Source organism: Phyllobates terribilis, unplaced genomic scaffold, assembly GCF_046119375.1.
Source record: "Phyllobates terribilis strain yellow unplaced genomic scaffold, ASM4611937v1 Scaffold_173__1_contigs__length_4020020, whole genome shotgun sequence".
NCBI lineage: Eukaryota > Metazoa > Chordata > Amphibia > Anura > Dendrobatidae > Phyllobates > Phyllobates terribilis.
Window position 1 is genome coordinate 2,044,345 of NW_027362933.1, and position 16,387 is coordinate 2,060,731.

The window sequence follows — 16,387 nt, forward strand, 5'->3', positions numbered from 1 at the left end:
CTGCACTCAGCGCTTCAGCGTGAGAATTTTCCCACGCTGTCAGTGACGTGAATGAGGTGAGGTCATGTCCAATGAACTCAGCTCACCTCATGCACGTCACTGACAGCGTGGGAAAATTCTCACGCTGAAGCGCTGAGTGCAGGAGAATTCAGTGACGTGCATGAGGTGAGCTGAGTTCATTGGACATGACCTCGGCTCATCTGGATGCCGTCACAGAGAGACACTGAGGAGCGCAAGCATGCCTGCGCTTCTCAGTGTCCGCGGGATGACAGGCTGGATGGCAGCGTTCTGCTGCGGTCCAGCCTGTCATCTCGATGTAGCAGAGCTGAAGCTGTCGTGGGAACCATGGAAAGGTAAGGATGATGTTGGTTTATTATTTTTCTTTTATTGCAGGAGATCGTTGGCTTCAGCTGGAATGGGCGTGATGGTAAGTAGAGTTTAATTTAGAACAATAAAGAATTGTGTGTTTATTTCAATTAAAGGAGTTTATTCTGGGTGTTTGTGTTTTTTTTTTTAACTTTGACTATGGGGTTAGTAATGGGGGTGTCTCCATTATAAGCTGACATCAACCCCAAACCTATTACCCCACTGCCACCGCTACAGGGCAGTGGAAAGAGCGAGGCTAAGTGCCAGAGTTGGCGCATCCTATGGATGCGCCATTTCTGGGGCGGCTGACGGCTGGTGTTTCTAGCCTGGGAGGGGGCCAATATTCATGGCACCCTTCCTGGGCTATTAATATCAGCCCCCATCTGTCTGCCTAGCCTTTGCTAGCTATTAAATTAGGGGGGACCCCACGCCATTTTTTTTGGGGGTCCCCCATTTTAATAGCTAGTAAAGGCTAGGTATTCAGCTGGGGGCTGATATTAGTAGCCTGGGAAGCTCCGTGGGTATTACCCCCTTCCCAGGCTTCAAACATCTGCCCCAGCTGTCTGCTTAACCTCCGCTAGAGACTAAAATTAAGGGGAACCCCACGCCAATTTTTTTTAAAATAAATCCTTATTTTAACACTAAATGACAAGTACAGTAATCAACACTGTCACTGTACTTCATATATATGTGACTGACATGTTTCTATCTATCTAATCTATGTGTGATGCTCTATTCTTTCTGTTGTAAATTGTCGGGTAAAGGTGTATGCCGCTGATCAATTGCCGGCTTTTCGCATAATACATTCTACATTATTCTTAGTTGTTTTACTTCATGTAGAATTAACCTACAAGGAAAGAAAAGGTTTATTTTCATTCCGATATTTGTGTCCCATTGACTTGCATTGGTTTCCGGTATCGGAATCGGCGATATCCGATACTTTTTGGGTATCGGTCCGATCCAATCCGATACGATATTTCCTGATATCGGAAGGTATCGCTCAACACTACTGATAAGTCCAAATTTGAGATCTTTCGTTCCAACCACTGTGACTTTGTGCGACGCAGAAAAGGTGAACGGATGGACTCTACATGCCTGGTTCCCACCGTGAAGCATGGAGGAGGAGGTGTGATGGTGTGGGGGTGCTTTGCTGGTGACACTGTTGGGGATTTATTCAAAATTTAAGGCATACTGAACCAGCATGGCTACCACAGCATCTTGCAGCGGCATGCTATTCCATCCGGTTTGCGTTTAGTTGGACCATCATTTATTTTTCAACAGGACAATGACCCCAAACACACCTCCAGGCTGTGTAAGGGCTATTTGACCAAGAGGGAGAGTGATGGGGTGCTACGCCAGATGACCTGGCCTCCACAGTCACCAGACCTGAACCCAATCGAGATGGTTTGGGGTGAGCTGGACCGCAGAGTGAAGGCAAAAGGGCCAACAAGTGCTAAGCATCTCTGGGAACTCCTTCAAGATTGTTAGAAGACCATTTCCCGTGACTACTGTACCTCTTGAAGCTCATCAAGAGAATGCCAAGAGTGTGCAAAGCAGTCATCAAAGCAAAAGGTGGCTACTTTGAAGAACCTAGAATATAAGACATATTTTCAGTTGTTTCACACTTTTTTGTTAAGTATATAATTCCACATTTGTTAATTCATACTTTTGATGCCTTCAGTGTGAATGTACAATTTTCAGAGTCATGAAAATACAGAAAAATCTTTACATAAACTTTTGGTCTGTACTGTATATATAATATAATGCTACATGTCTCCCTCTGTCTGAAGCCTTTAAAGACTTGGCAAGTGCTACATGCCTGCGCAGTCTGGCTCTAGACAGAAGAACCCATTACGTTACAGGTAAGAGGAGTGTATGGCGCCAGAGATTGCGGTATGCGTAGACACTGAACACATACCGCGATCTCCGGCGCCATACTTACCTGACCGGGAGGAGCGTTGCAGCGGCGTTTCTCTTCTCGCCGGAGACCAGGGCAGGAGTGAAGGTGTTGGAATCGGCACATGTGCATAACTCTATCCGGCGCCATTTTACTGAAGACAAATTTGCAGTGTGTCTTCAGTAAAATGGCGTTGAACAGCACGGTATGGTCACGCACGTACTCTGGCGCCGCACTGCTCCCCCAGCAGAACAGGATACAGTAGCACTGGAGCACAGGGAAGAAAGGTGAGTATGTGTTTATTTTTTTGTATGTGTGCACCGTGAAAGGGATGAGGGGTGCCATACATACCAGGAATGGGGTGTGACGGGTACCATACATACCAGGAAAGGGGTGTGAGGGGTACCATACATACCAGGAAAGGGGTGTGAGGGGACCATGCATACCAGGATTGGGGGATGAGGGGTACAATGCATACCAGGATTTGGGGGGTGACTGAACCATGAAAACCAGGATTGGGGGGTGAGGGGTGCCATACATACCAGGATTGGGGGGTGAGGGGTGCCATACATACCAGGATTGGGGGGTGAGGGGTGCCATACATACCAGGACTTGGGGGGTGACTGAACCATGAAAACCAGGATTGGGGGGTGAGGGGTGCCATACATACCAGGATTGGGGGGTGAGTGGTGCCATACATACCAGGATTGGGGGGGTGAGGGGTACCATGCATACCAGGATAGGAAAGTGGGGTTCCATGCATACCAGAATAGGGATGAGGGGTACCATGCATACCAGGATTGGGGGATGAGGGGACCATGCATACCAGGATTGGGGGATGAGGGGACCATGCATACCAGGATTGGGGGATGAGGAGGCCATACATACCAGGATTGGGGATGAGAGAGTCATGCATACCAGGATTGGGGATGAGAGAGCCATGCATACCAGGATGGGGGATGAGGAGGCCATACATACCAGGATTGGGGGATGAGGGGTACCATACATACCCGGATTGGGATGAGGGGTGCCATGTATACCAAGATGAGGGGTACCATAAATACAAGAATAGGAATGAGGGGTACCATGCATACCAGGATGAGGGATGGGTTGCCATGCATACCAGGATGAGGGGTAACATACATAACAGGATAGGGATGAGGTGCACCATAAATACCAAGATGAGGGATGGGGTGCCATGCACATCAGGAAGAGGGATTGAGTGCCATACATACCAGGATTGGCGAATGAGCAGTGCCATACATACCAGGATGAGAGATGGGGTGCCATGCATACCGGATTGGGATGAGGGGGTGCCATGCATACCCGGATTGGGGTGAGGGGTGCCATGCATACCCGGATTGGGGATGAGGGGACAGGATGGGGGCAGCACAAATACCAGGATGGGGGACAGCACATACCAGCATGGGAGACCATATACCAATAAAAATGCTCGCCACCCGGGCGTAGAACAGGTTCAATAGCTAGTGTGTGTGTGTGTGTGTGTGTGTGTGTGTGTGTATATATATATATATATAACATGGTTGCCAAAAATAAAAAATCCTAGTGATTGCACAGATACGTAGCACAATGTGAATGTTAATCTATATAATTGACATTAACTAAGGGGAAATGTAAGCGTCTGTAGAACTACTAAAAGGATATCTTCATAGTGTGACAAAGTCTCTGGTAGTGTGTCAGAAGGGAGGTATGTGTCGCTGAGACTCTTAGACTCAGTGATGTGAAAACATGCAAGTTCTCATGCACAAGTAGTTGCAGAGAGAGTTAATAGAACGATATTTACAAGGGAATGTTTTCAGTGGATAACGAAAGTGTAGGGAGGAACGTTATCCACCTTCATTCCAATCAGGGGAGTGTCTGGGCTTTAAATAGTCAGCCCTGACACTCAGGTGTGTTCAGTACCTGGGGAAACTTTGTTCTAGGAAGGAGCTAGCACATGCTGTGATGAACCTGTGTGTAGCTAATTGTGAGTGGCCAGACCTTTGCCGAGATAAGGACTCTGCTGAAAGTTCTGAAAGTTTTGCATTTAGTTTTGTCTCTTTAGCTGAATGGGCTGTGTTTTTATTTATGGACTCAAGGGTAGTTTATGACTGCTAAATAAACTAACCTGAGAATTTAAAGAGACAGTATCTTGTGTTTTACCTACGCATACAGCCGAGCTTGTCGCTATACCACAATAGACTCACAAGCCCAAGTGGGTACACATATATAGTATATAATATTAAGCTCTATAAGGAATCTCCTATAAAATAAAAAAAACAAAATGGATGTTTTGGGGGCCCCTGATGAAGCAAGGACGAAAGGTACATTGGTGCACATAGGACCACATCCCACATTTACTCACTTGGACATTTGAGTTGCCTTGTAACTACTGCTCCTCCATTTTGAATGTATTATTTTATAGGAGATTCTTTACAGAGTTTAATATTATATACTATATATGTGTACTCACTTGGGCTTGTGAGTGTAAGAAGCTATCTTCTTAGTAGTTCTAAAGACACTTACATTTCCCCTTGGTTATTGTCAACTATATAGATTAACATGCACATTGTGCTACATATGCGTGCAATCATTAGGATTTTTTTTTGGCAACCATGTTATAGGCATATATCTAATATATATAATTGTCTTATCCCATCAACCTGTCTGTCTGTCTGTCCAGAAAATCCCGCGTCGCTGATTGGTCCGCGACGCGGATGGCGGCCGTTAGCGGCTCATCTGCTGCACGGAGGTCAGCGGCGATGCAGCCGGGATATGACCGGCAGCGCCGCTGACCTCCATGCGGCTACCGTCGGGAGATCAGCGGCTAGGACTGCTGATCTCCCGACGGTAAGTGTGAAGGGAGGACCGGGGAGCGGCGCCGCCGGTCGGGATACTTCTGCTGCGAGCAGCCGGTCATCTCCCGCAGCGCCGCTCCCCGGTCCTCACTAATACAATTCGCTGATTGGTCGCGGCCAATCAGCGATATTGGTGCCAAATTTAAAACCGCTGTGCTGATTGCGCCCGGTGTACCGCATACATATTCTAGAATACCCGATGCGTTTGAATCGGGCCACCATCTAGTATATATATATATATATATATATTCACTAATGTCTCTATATATGTGATACTCATGAGTTGGTGACTTGGGGTCCTCCAATGTTATACTCTGTAGAATTGTCTTTTAATTTTTGCAATATTTATTTTAGCATCAATAAGCACCTATTGGTTTATTTTGGTGGTATCTACAGTCATATACATGTATATACATACAGCAATATATATACTGTATAAGATCTGATGTCTGTAGTCACAGTATGTCAGCAATGTACAGTATGTACTTTATTGTGCACTGACATTAGATCATATATGCCCTGGACTGATCCTGCACCGACTACCAGACATCACATTGTATAGATGGCAGTATAGATATAATCTGTGATGTCCTGTACAGGGCCGGCTCCAGGTTTTCGTAGGCTCAAAAGAGTCTCAGTGGCCCCTTTAACACATACCACAATTCATGATGCACAGATAAGGCGGAGAAATATAGATATAGTACAATGCCAAAGATTTCACTTACCTTATTTTTCGGACTATAAGACGCACTTTTTTCCCTCCAAAATTTTAGCTACGCTGTGTGCCGGCTATGAAGGAGAGTGAAGTCACTGCTCCCCGCGCACACAGTCCCGGCATGGGGAGCAGTGACTTCTGGCAGCTGATCTCTCCTTGTGAGCCACGCATGGCAGTCATATCATGCGCGGCTCACATGGAGAGATCAGTGCGGGCAGACAGGACGCAGCGCTGGAGGAAAGAAGAAAGGTGAGTATCAGTGTTTTTTTTTTTTTTTTTTTATGTGCAGCATGATGGGGATTAGGGGGACCATGCATACCAGGATAAGGATTAGGGGCACCATGCATACCAGGATAAGGATTAGGGGGACCATGCATACCAGGATAAGGATGAGGGGGCCATACATACCAGGGTAAAGCTGAGGGGCCATACATACCAGGGTAAGGCTGAGGGGGCCATACATACCAGGGTAAGGCTGAGGGGGCCATACATACCAGGGTAACGCTGAGGGGGCCATACATACCAGGGTAACGCTGAGGGGGCAATGTGCAGCATGATGGGGATTAGAGGTGCCATACATACCAGGACAGGGATGAGGGGTGCCATGCATACCGGGATAGGGATGAGGGGTGCCATGCATACCGGGATAGGGATGAGGGGTGCCATGCATACCGGGATAGGGATGAGGGGTGCCATGCATACCGGGATAGGGATGAGGGGTGCCATGCATACCGGGATAGGGATGAGGGGTGCCATGCATACCAGGATGGGGATGGGGACTACGTATAAAAGGGGGGGGGCATATATACCAGGATGGGGGATATTGTCAGAATTGGGGGACATTACCCCTATACCAGTGTCAGCAGAAGACCCCCTCCCCCTTAAAAGTGCATCATGAACACATTTTTGGCTTAAATGTTTTTATTTTCCTCCTTTAAAACCTAGGTGCGTCTTATGGTCCGGTGCATCTTATAGTCCGAAAAATACGGTACTTCATACATTACATGAGTGATATCTATTGTAAATTCTATAATAGCTCAGAAACCGGCGAATCCTCACAGTGCATGGGGCGTGTCATGGGGGGATTCAAAAGTTTTCATTTTAGACTGTACATTATAGTCCTCCATACAGTATTATGGGCACCACATAGTCCTCCATACAGTATTATGGACACCACATAGTCCTCTATACAGAATGGGCTCCATACTGAATAATGGACCCCATATAATGTTCCATACAGAATAATAGGCCCCATATAATGCTCTATACAGAATAATGAACCCCATATAATGCTCATTACACCATAATTGACCCCATATATTACTCCATGCAGAATAATGGGCGTCATGAAATATGCCATACAGAATAATGGGCCCCATATAATGCTCCATAGAGAATGGGCCCCATATAATGCACCATAGAGAATGGGCCCCATATAATGCTCCATAGAGAATGGGCCCCATATAATGCTCCATAGAGAATGGGTCCCATATAATGCTCCATAGAGAATGGGCTCGATCCATAAAAAAATAAATAAAATACTCACCTCTCCTCATACCCTGCTGGCTACAGGTCCTGTCTCTTCAACACTGAGACGTCACAGAGTCAGAAGACGCAGAGGAGACTGGACCTGCGGCCAGCAGGGTATGAGGAGAGGTGAGTATTTCAAACACCGTAAAGCACGGGGGGGGGTTTCCCGGCCCCCCCAACTCACAGGCCCAATAGCGTTCCAGTGTCCCCAACTGTGAGTGGGCCCCCCCCCGGCACTTGCCCTGGTGCAATGGGTGGTTATGCCGGCTCTGGCCCTGTAGCTGGTGCAGGATTAGTCTGGGGCAGGGGTCTGTATAGTAAGGTCTGAAGTGTCTCGATCTCAGGTCCGATGTGATTTGAACATTCATACAGATCGAGAGCCGATGATCTCACACTGACAGCACGACCCCAACCTGCTTGAAGGGTCCATCTGCTACAATAAATCTTTCTGATCCTCAGCAGAGCGACCATAGATAACATTCAGGATCTGGCCCTGGACTTGTCAGGAGGTGAGCAGCGTCCTGCCACTTCCACACTCTACAAAAAGTATAAATCTCCTGTCCTGACCACTATCTGGAGCTCAGGCTAAGGCCACGGCCCCACTATCAGTATTTGGTCAGTATATTTTCTCAGGAGTGGGAGCCAAAACCAGGTCAGTAACAATCAGAGAAAAGGTATAATAGAAACAAGTCACCAATTCTGCATTTATCACCAACTCCTGGTTTTGTCTCCCACTCCTGTGAAAAAATACTGACCGAATACTGACCAAATACTGATAGTGGGGTCGTGGCCTTACAAGAATCAAAGATGTCTGCCCTCTCGTACTGCTCAGCGGCTGAAGCTTCTCTCCGGCAGGCATAAGAACGTGGCCTGTGCCGGCTGTTCTGCGCTGCAGATGCCCAGCTGGCACATGTACACAATGAAAGATACAGGGCCGCCCTGCAGTCTGTAAAGAAGCAGCTGCTTGGCCACCGGCTTGGAGGGCATGTGCCCCTCTGGCCCACCTCGCCCCTGGTCAATATGATACCATCTTTTTCATTACTTGGTGAGGTTAGAAGAAATTTCACTCCAAGACAGTGGATTTTGTACTTTATTCCAGTATATACATAGAAAACATGGCAATGAAAAACAAGTAGATGCACGTGCATAAAAATGTCCCAACATTAATTAAAAAAAACCTTTAAGATACAGATAATACTTGTATACAAAAATATTAACACATTCTCAAATTGTATATAAAGTGCACAAAAGTCAATAGCCCTGACATATAGTGTACACAGGGTCCCCCACATGGTATACACAAAATACAATGTCATCCAGGAAATAACAAAAAATAACAAATACATTTAATCTATTCTGAAATCCCATGTCTATGCAAGATAATAATATGTAAAATTCTACAGTGTCAAAGAAATGAGCTAGAGACTACTACATGGCGATGATGCCTACACACAAGATAATGCCCAGCTAATGCTGCAAATGATACAAATATTACCAGTCACCCAATTAGACACATGAGGTCCAGGCAAGTGATTTTCTACAGTTCATTGACCTCTATGATGACATCTAATATTTTCAATCATTTATAGAGCGGGGTACATTGGGCCTCATTAATAAATCTGCTCACTAGAGAACTAGTTACCCATACTAACCAATTAGAACTCAGCTAAGGTTGTTTTAACTGACCTGGAAAAGTAAAAGCTGTTCTGTGATTGGCTGGGATAAGCAAAAAGGCTGTTTTAATAAATGATTCCCAATGTACCAAGCCCCGCCATAAATGTTATTGATTACAGTAGGGGCCACAATATCCCATGTGTATAGTCATCACATTCATCTTATTGTCAGCGGTTACCTTGGGACATGCTATATTGAAATGTAAGATGATATCAGTGGGGTCCATGAGGCAGAGCAGTGTGTGGTACGTGTGACATTTCCTAATATCGAGCAATCAATACTGTACCTTGGTCTGGAATGCAAAGTCTGCGTGGACAAGGAAGGGGCTCCCAGATGCCAGCTGTAAAACCCGTCGTTCCACCATCATACGCTCATCACCGTCAGCAAGCAGGGCTCTTTTGCCGATGATCTTAACAGCAAAATGTTTGCGGGTAGATGAATCTTCCGCCAGCAGGACCGTTCCATAGCATCCCCGGCCAAGCACTTGATGGAATAATAATCTCCTCTTGATGGTATCAGAGACTGTGCTTTTGGAGCTGGTTGGCCGAACACCGCTGCTTCCTTCAGCTTCTTCAGCCTTCTGCTTTAGATCCATGGGTTTCTGTCCTAATGTAATCCTTCTTCTTTTCTTCTCCTTTTTGTCCCCTGATGAGATGAAGATGGCTCCTCTCTTCTTGGCTCCCATCTTCTGACTTTCTACCTTCTCCTTTTCTTCCACTTCTTCTTTCTTCTGGACTGGTTGTTTTGTCCTGTTGACTGAAGACTTCCTCTCATCATCAGATGTGTCATGGGAAGGTCTTAGTCTCTTCGCTCCTTCTCTCCTCACCACGTTCTCCTCTACTTCTTCTTTCTTCTGGACTGGTTGTTTTGTCCTGTTGACTGAAGACTTCCTCTCATCATCAGATGTGTCATGGGAAGGTCTTAGTCTCTTCGCTCCTTCTCTCCTCACCACGTTCTCCTCTACTTCTTCTTTCTTCTGGACTGGTGGTTTTGTCCTGTTGACTGAAGACTTCCTCTCATCATCAGATGTGTCATGGGAAGGTCTTCGTGTCTTCACTCTTTCTCTGCTCACCACAATCTCCTCCTCTTTTATATCCATATTATTGCTTTGCTTAGAGTTAGCCGACATCTCCTCCACTGTTGTTGGTCAATTCCAACTGTCACTTCCAACTGTCACTCACTGCACTTCATATGGAATCATCATGCATGCACCACCACTGGTCATGTGATCAGCATCTGACCAATGATATTTAAGAGATAAATGAACATTAGCTGAGATTAAATATTCAGGTAATATTCAGATATTCTGTGGAACACAAGGTGCCACATTTACTAATAGTAATAGAACTGCACTAAGTCGCCAATTTAATTTACATTGTTACTACAGAGCATCAGATGAATGTAATATAATAAATATTAGCAAGATGTATGATTTCCATTCACTCTACGTATCATAGAAATACAGATATACTATCTTTTTATATAGAGATGTAGCAGAAGCCATCCTGATTGTTTGCAGCATGCTATGGTGATAGAGAAGCATGCATGACTGTGCCATGCAAATGGTGAGGAGCACCAAAATGGGACATATGATTCACGTAGCCAGGGGTGTAATGTCCGCGGTCGCAGTGGCAGTCACTGCGACCGGGCCCAGGGGGGGTTGGGGCTTGTAAACGCCAGCAGAAATTTCAACAGGATGTGTGTATCGCAGTGCACAGTCGCTTCGGGTCCGTGCGTGACAAATCAGGGGCGGGCTGGGGCGGGGGCAGAGCCGGACTGGGGTGTCTGGGGCCCACCAGGGACATTGACTCCAGGGGCCCACCCACCCTTCAGCTATTTGCAAATACCTGTTAGCCGTTATACCCATTATATTGGCGGCTCCTGCCCATCACTGTGCGCTCACCAGAACTGCGATGTACAATTACTGTAGTTTGCATTAAAGGGATTTTATTGGTGAAAACAAGTTATCAGCGATGCACAGGTTGGGAAGGTGATCACTTATTTATTGGTGGAATCCGCACTGTTTGAAGATTGTGGCACTTTGACTATTTGGTGAGATTTTTACCTCAGTATTTATAAGACAAAACCAGGAGTGGAGCAATCCGAGGTCATGTTTTATGCATTTCTCACCCACTCCTGGTTTTGTCTTATAAATACAGAGGTGAAAATCTCACCAAATGCCAACTTGCTTTCTCTGGTGAACTTCTGCTGCTGTGTAATAGTCACAGGGCAGGGAGGGGTTAAACATCCAAGTATTTAATATCTATTGGAAATAAAGAGGTTTCCCCTTATTGATATCAGATAAAACAAATGACCAACCACAATCCACTCTACCAAGACCAATATTACCAGATAGAAGGCAGAAATACCACCACACCGTGACCAGATCACATATTACCACCACATAATGCCCAAATAATGCCACATACAAGGCACAAATACCGCCACACCATGACCAAAGCACATAATACCACCACATAGTGATCAAATGCTACCAGATACAAGGTATAAATACTGACACACCATGAGACCACATATTACCACCACATAGTGACTGAATAATACCACATAGAAGGGACAAATATCGTCATGTCATGACCAAAGCACATAATGCCACCACATAGTGACAAATAATGCTAAAATAATAAAAATGTAAAAAAGCTCAGTATATTGGGTCAGTGTACAGGTTATACAGTGATCACCAGTGACATTATGCACAGGAGCTCTGTATATAGTGTACAGGATATACAGTCATCACCAGTGACATTATACACAGAAGCTCTGTATATAGTGTCAGTGTACAGGTAATGCAATGATCACCATTGATATTATACACAGGAGCTCTGTATATAGTGTACAGGTAATACAGTGATCACCAGTGACATTATACACAGGAGCTCTGTATATAGTGTCAGTATACAGGTAATACAGTGATCACCAGTGACATTATGCACAGGAGCTCTGTATATAGTGTCAGTGTGTGTGTATAGGTAATACACATACTCACCAGTGATGTCTCTAGGTGAAGTTCTTTATCTGCAGACCGATATATCACATCTTCTATGCAGGACTTATCTCTGCAGAAAATAACATAGTTAGCTACAACTGATCACTTCGAGAGCACAAGCCACACTTTTCCCAAGATTTCTACACTGCATGAAATGACAAAATGCAACATAGTGCCGCACTACACAGTAAAAATAAAACACAAAATACATTTAGGGACTCCATCTTTAATAAAAAAAAAACATCATGAGAGATCAGAGATTATGGGGCCCAGTCAGGGATCGTACATAGAAATCATGTGGCTCAGTCAGGGGCGTATACAGAAATCATGGGGCCAATCAGGCTAGGGGTGTACATAGAGATCATGGGGCCCAGTCAGCGGCGTACATAGAGATCATGGGGCCCAGTCAGCGGCGTACATAGAGATCATGGGGCCAATCAGGTTAGGGGTGTACATAGAGATCATGGACCCCCTCAGCGGCGTACATAGAGATCATGGGGCCCAGTCAGCGGTGTACATAGAGATCATGGGGCCCAGTCAGCGGAGTACATAGAGATCATGGGGCCCAGTCAGCGGCGTACATAGAGATCATGGGGCCCAGTCAGCGGTGTACATAGAGATCATGGGGCCCAGTCAGCGGCGTACAAAGAGATCATGGGGCCCAGTCAGCGGCGTACATAGAGATCATGGGGCCGAGTCAGCGGCGTACATAGAGATCATGGGGCCCAGTCAGGGATCGTACATAGAGATCATGGGGCCCAGTCAGGGATCGCACATAGAGATCATGGGGCCGTATGAGGTGAGGCTCTCCCCTCCTCAGGGAGCTCTCACAGGGCATCACAGGCCTTAGTATGAAGCAATACTAGAAGACTTGTGGTATTGCTTCATACTAAGGCCTGTGATGCCCTGTGGGAGCTCCTGAGGGCACCATACTGGCGAGGTGAGATCCTCACTTGGCAGTAGTAGGAGCAGCATCTCCATAGTGTGGCATTCACATCACACTACATGCTGCGCTGTACAGGACTCCCAGCCGGCAGCAGGACAGATGAGGAGGTAACTGGGACCAGCGCCGGACTGGAGTACCTGGGGCCCACCAGGAAAAAATCAATCTTGGGGCCCACCAGCACCATGCAGTTACCGTATATAGGAATAACATAAGTCCACAAACTCTTTCAAAATGAATCAACTTTATTAACCAATAAATCTCTGCTGCTGTGTAGTAGTCACAACACAGGGAGAGGTTAAACATCCAAGTATTTAATATGTATTGCAAATAAAGAATGTTCCCATTCTTAATATCCGAAAAAACAAATGACTGACAACAATCCACTATACCTAGACTAATAATACCATATAGAAGAGAGAAATACCGCCACACCATGACCAGAACACATACCACCACATAGTGATCAAATACTACCAAGTACAAGGTATATATACTGCCACACCATGATAAGACCACATATTAGCACAACATAGTGACTGTCTGAATAATACCACATACAAGGGACAAATACCGCCACGCCATGACCATGGCACATAATGGCACCAGATAGTGACTGATAATGAAAATGTAAAAAAGCTCTGTATATAGAGTCAGTGTACAGATAATGTAGAGATTATCAGTGACATTATACACAGGAGCTCTGTGTATAGTGTCAGTGTAGAGGTAATACAGTGATCATCAGTGACATTATACACAGGAGCTCTGTATATAGTGTCAGTGTACAGGTAATACAGTGATCACCAGTGACATTATACACAGGAGCTGTGTATATAGTGTATAGGTAATACAGTGATCACCAGTGACATTATACACAGGAGCTCTGTATATAGTGTATAGGTAATATAGTGATCACCAGTGACATTATACATAGGAGCTCTGTATATAGTGTCAGTGTACAGGAAATACAGGGATCACCAGTGACATTATACACAGGAGCTCTGTATATAGTGTCAGTGTACAGGTAATATAGTGATCACCAGTGACATTATGCATAGGAGCTCTGTATATAGTGTCAGTGTACAGGTAATATAGTGATCACCAGTGACATTATGCATAGGAGCTCTGTATATAGTGTCAGTGTACAGGTAATATAGTGATCACCAGTGACATTATGCACAGGAGCTCTGTATATGGTGTCAGTGTACAGGTAATATAGTGATCACCAGTGACATTATACACAGGAGCTCTGTATATAGTGTCAGTGTACAGGTAATATAGTGATCACCAGTGACATTATACACAGGAGCTCTGTGTATGGTGTCAGTGTACAGGTAATACAGGGATCACCAGTGACATTATGCACAGCTCTGTATATAGTGTCAGTGTGTGTGTGTATAGGAAATACAGGGATCACTAGTGACATTATACACAGGAGCTCTGTATATAGTGTCAGTGTACAGGTAATACAGTGATCACCAGTGACATTATGCACAGGAGCTCTGTATATAGTGTCAGTGTGTGTGTGTATAGGTAATACACATACTCACCAGTGATGTCTCTAGGTGAAGTTAACTGCAGACCGATATATCATATCTTCTATACAGGACTTATCTCTGCAGAAAATAACCTAGTTAGCTATAACTGATCACTTCCAGAGCACAATCCACACTTTTCCCAAGATTTCTACACTGCATGAAATGACAAAAAAAGAAACATAGCACTGCACTACACAGTAACAGTGCTCCAGTGTCATTCTGTGCCTGCTCATCTGTCAGCAGACATATTTGTCTGATGGCAAAGATCTAAGAGAGATGAAGACAGAAGACCTATGGATTCCGTTGGGAGTGAGGATTTTTCTTTATTAAAGATGGAGTCCCTAAATGTGTTTTATTTTTAATAATAAAAAAAAAAATTCTGTCTTTTTTTTTTCTGTTTACTAGAAATTGATGGTGGCTATGTCTAATTTGGCGTGAAACCATGAATTTCGGGCTTAGTACCAGCTGATAAGGCAAAGATGGCCTGGTACTAACCCTATTATTACCCAGGTTGCCACTCACCACCAGGGCCGCTGGAAGAGCCGGGTAAAGCACCTGGAAATGGTGCCATGATGAATGCGCCATTTTCAGGGGTGGCTGTGGGCTGCGATTTTCAGCGTGGAGGGCCAAGAACGCATGGGCCTTACCATGCTGCGAATCCCAGCCCCCAGCCAGTCACAGACGCCCATTCTCTGTCAGCGTCTGTGATTGGCTGTTGGGACTGTCACATATAGAAGTGTGAAAATAAATAAATAATAAAACAAAAATGACATAGCACTCTGCAGAAATTTTGATTCTCAGCGCAGATAGAGGTGGCAGCCCGTAGCTGTCTGCTTTATCTGCCTGGTTTTACCTTGACTGGCGATCAAAAGTCAGGAAAGCCCAATGTTTTTTTTAAATTATTTAAAAAAATAATTAAAAAAAAAAAATGCGTGGGCTCCCGCCATATTTTGATCGGGGGGGCTGGGGGCTGGGATTCTCAGCATGGTAAGGCCCAAGCATTCTGGGCCCCCCACGCTGAAAATGGCAGCCTGCAGCCACCCCTGGAATTGGCGCATTCATCGTAGCGCCATTTCCAGGCACTTTATCCGGCTCTTCCAACGGCCCTGGTGGGGGGTGGCACGCTGGGTAATAATGGGGTTAATACCAGCTTTGTATTATCAGCTGGAACTAAGCCTGAAATTCATGGAGTCACGCCAAACTACACATGGCCACCATGAATTTCCAGTAAACAGAAAAAAACACAACACAATTTTTTAATAAAAATAAAACACAAAACACATGTAGGGACTCCATCTTTAATTAAAAACAAAATCCTCGCTCTGACGTAATCCACGGATCTTCTGTCTCCAGCTCAGCTACATCTTTGCCATTAGACAAATATGCCTGCTGACAGATGAGCAGGCACAGAATAACACTAGAACCCAGTTGTCAGAGAAGCGCTCAGCTGGCCTCCAGCCGCCGACCATGTTTTCCTGTGCGTTGCAAATAATGCATACTTTCAAACGCATGCCTATTTTTGCTATGCAAGTCTATGGTACATTGCGTCTGCACTGATTCACAACGGATGCGTTGTAACGCACAGCATAAACGCAATGTTAACCCAGCCTAACAGCAGCGAGAAGGGGAGACGGAGCCCTGGAGACCGCCTAGTCAGTCTACTGGTGGTACTATCATGCCCATTGCCCAGTATGTACTGCCAGCCTCTGTGGTATTAGCATTCAAGCTCACATGGCATGTCCTGCCAGCCAGCCACTGGTGTTAGTACTAGCATGATAGTACCACACCACCAGTGGCTGGGCAATGGGCATGCATGATGGTACCACCAGTGGCTGGCAGGACATGCTGGGCATGATTCA

The 16,387-nt window shown here is 45.4% G+C and overlaps 1 long non-coding RNA gene across 1 annotated transcript in view; it reads right to left on the reverse strand.

Annotated features, from left to right (window-relative positions):
- The window catches only part of LOC141212401 (uncharacterized), a 34,838-nt gene extending 22,720 nt beyond the window's left edge, over positions 1–12,118 (reverse strand). Inside the window, exon 1 of the long non-coding RNA XR_012282168.1 lies at positions 12,048–12,118. This is a non-coding gene — a long non-coding RNA (uncharacterized lncRNA). The remainder of the gene's footprint in view (positions 1–12,047) is intronic.
- Positions 12,119–16,387: the final 4,269 nt, after the last annotated feature.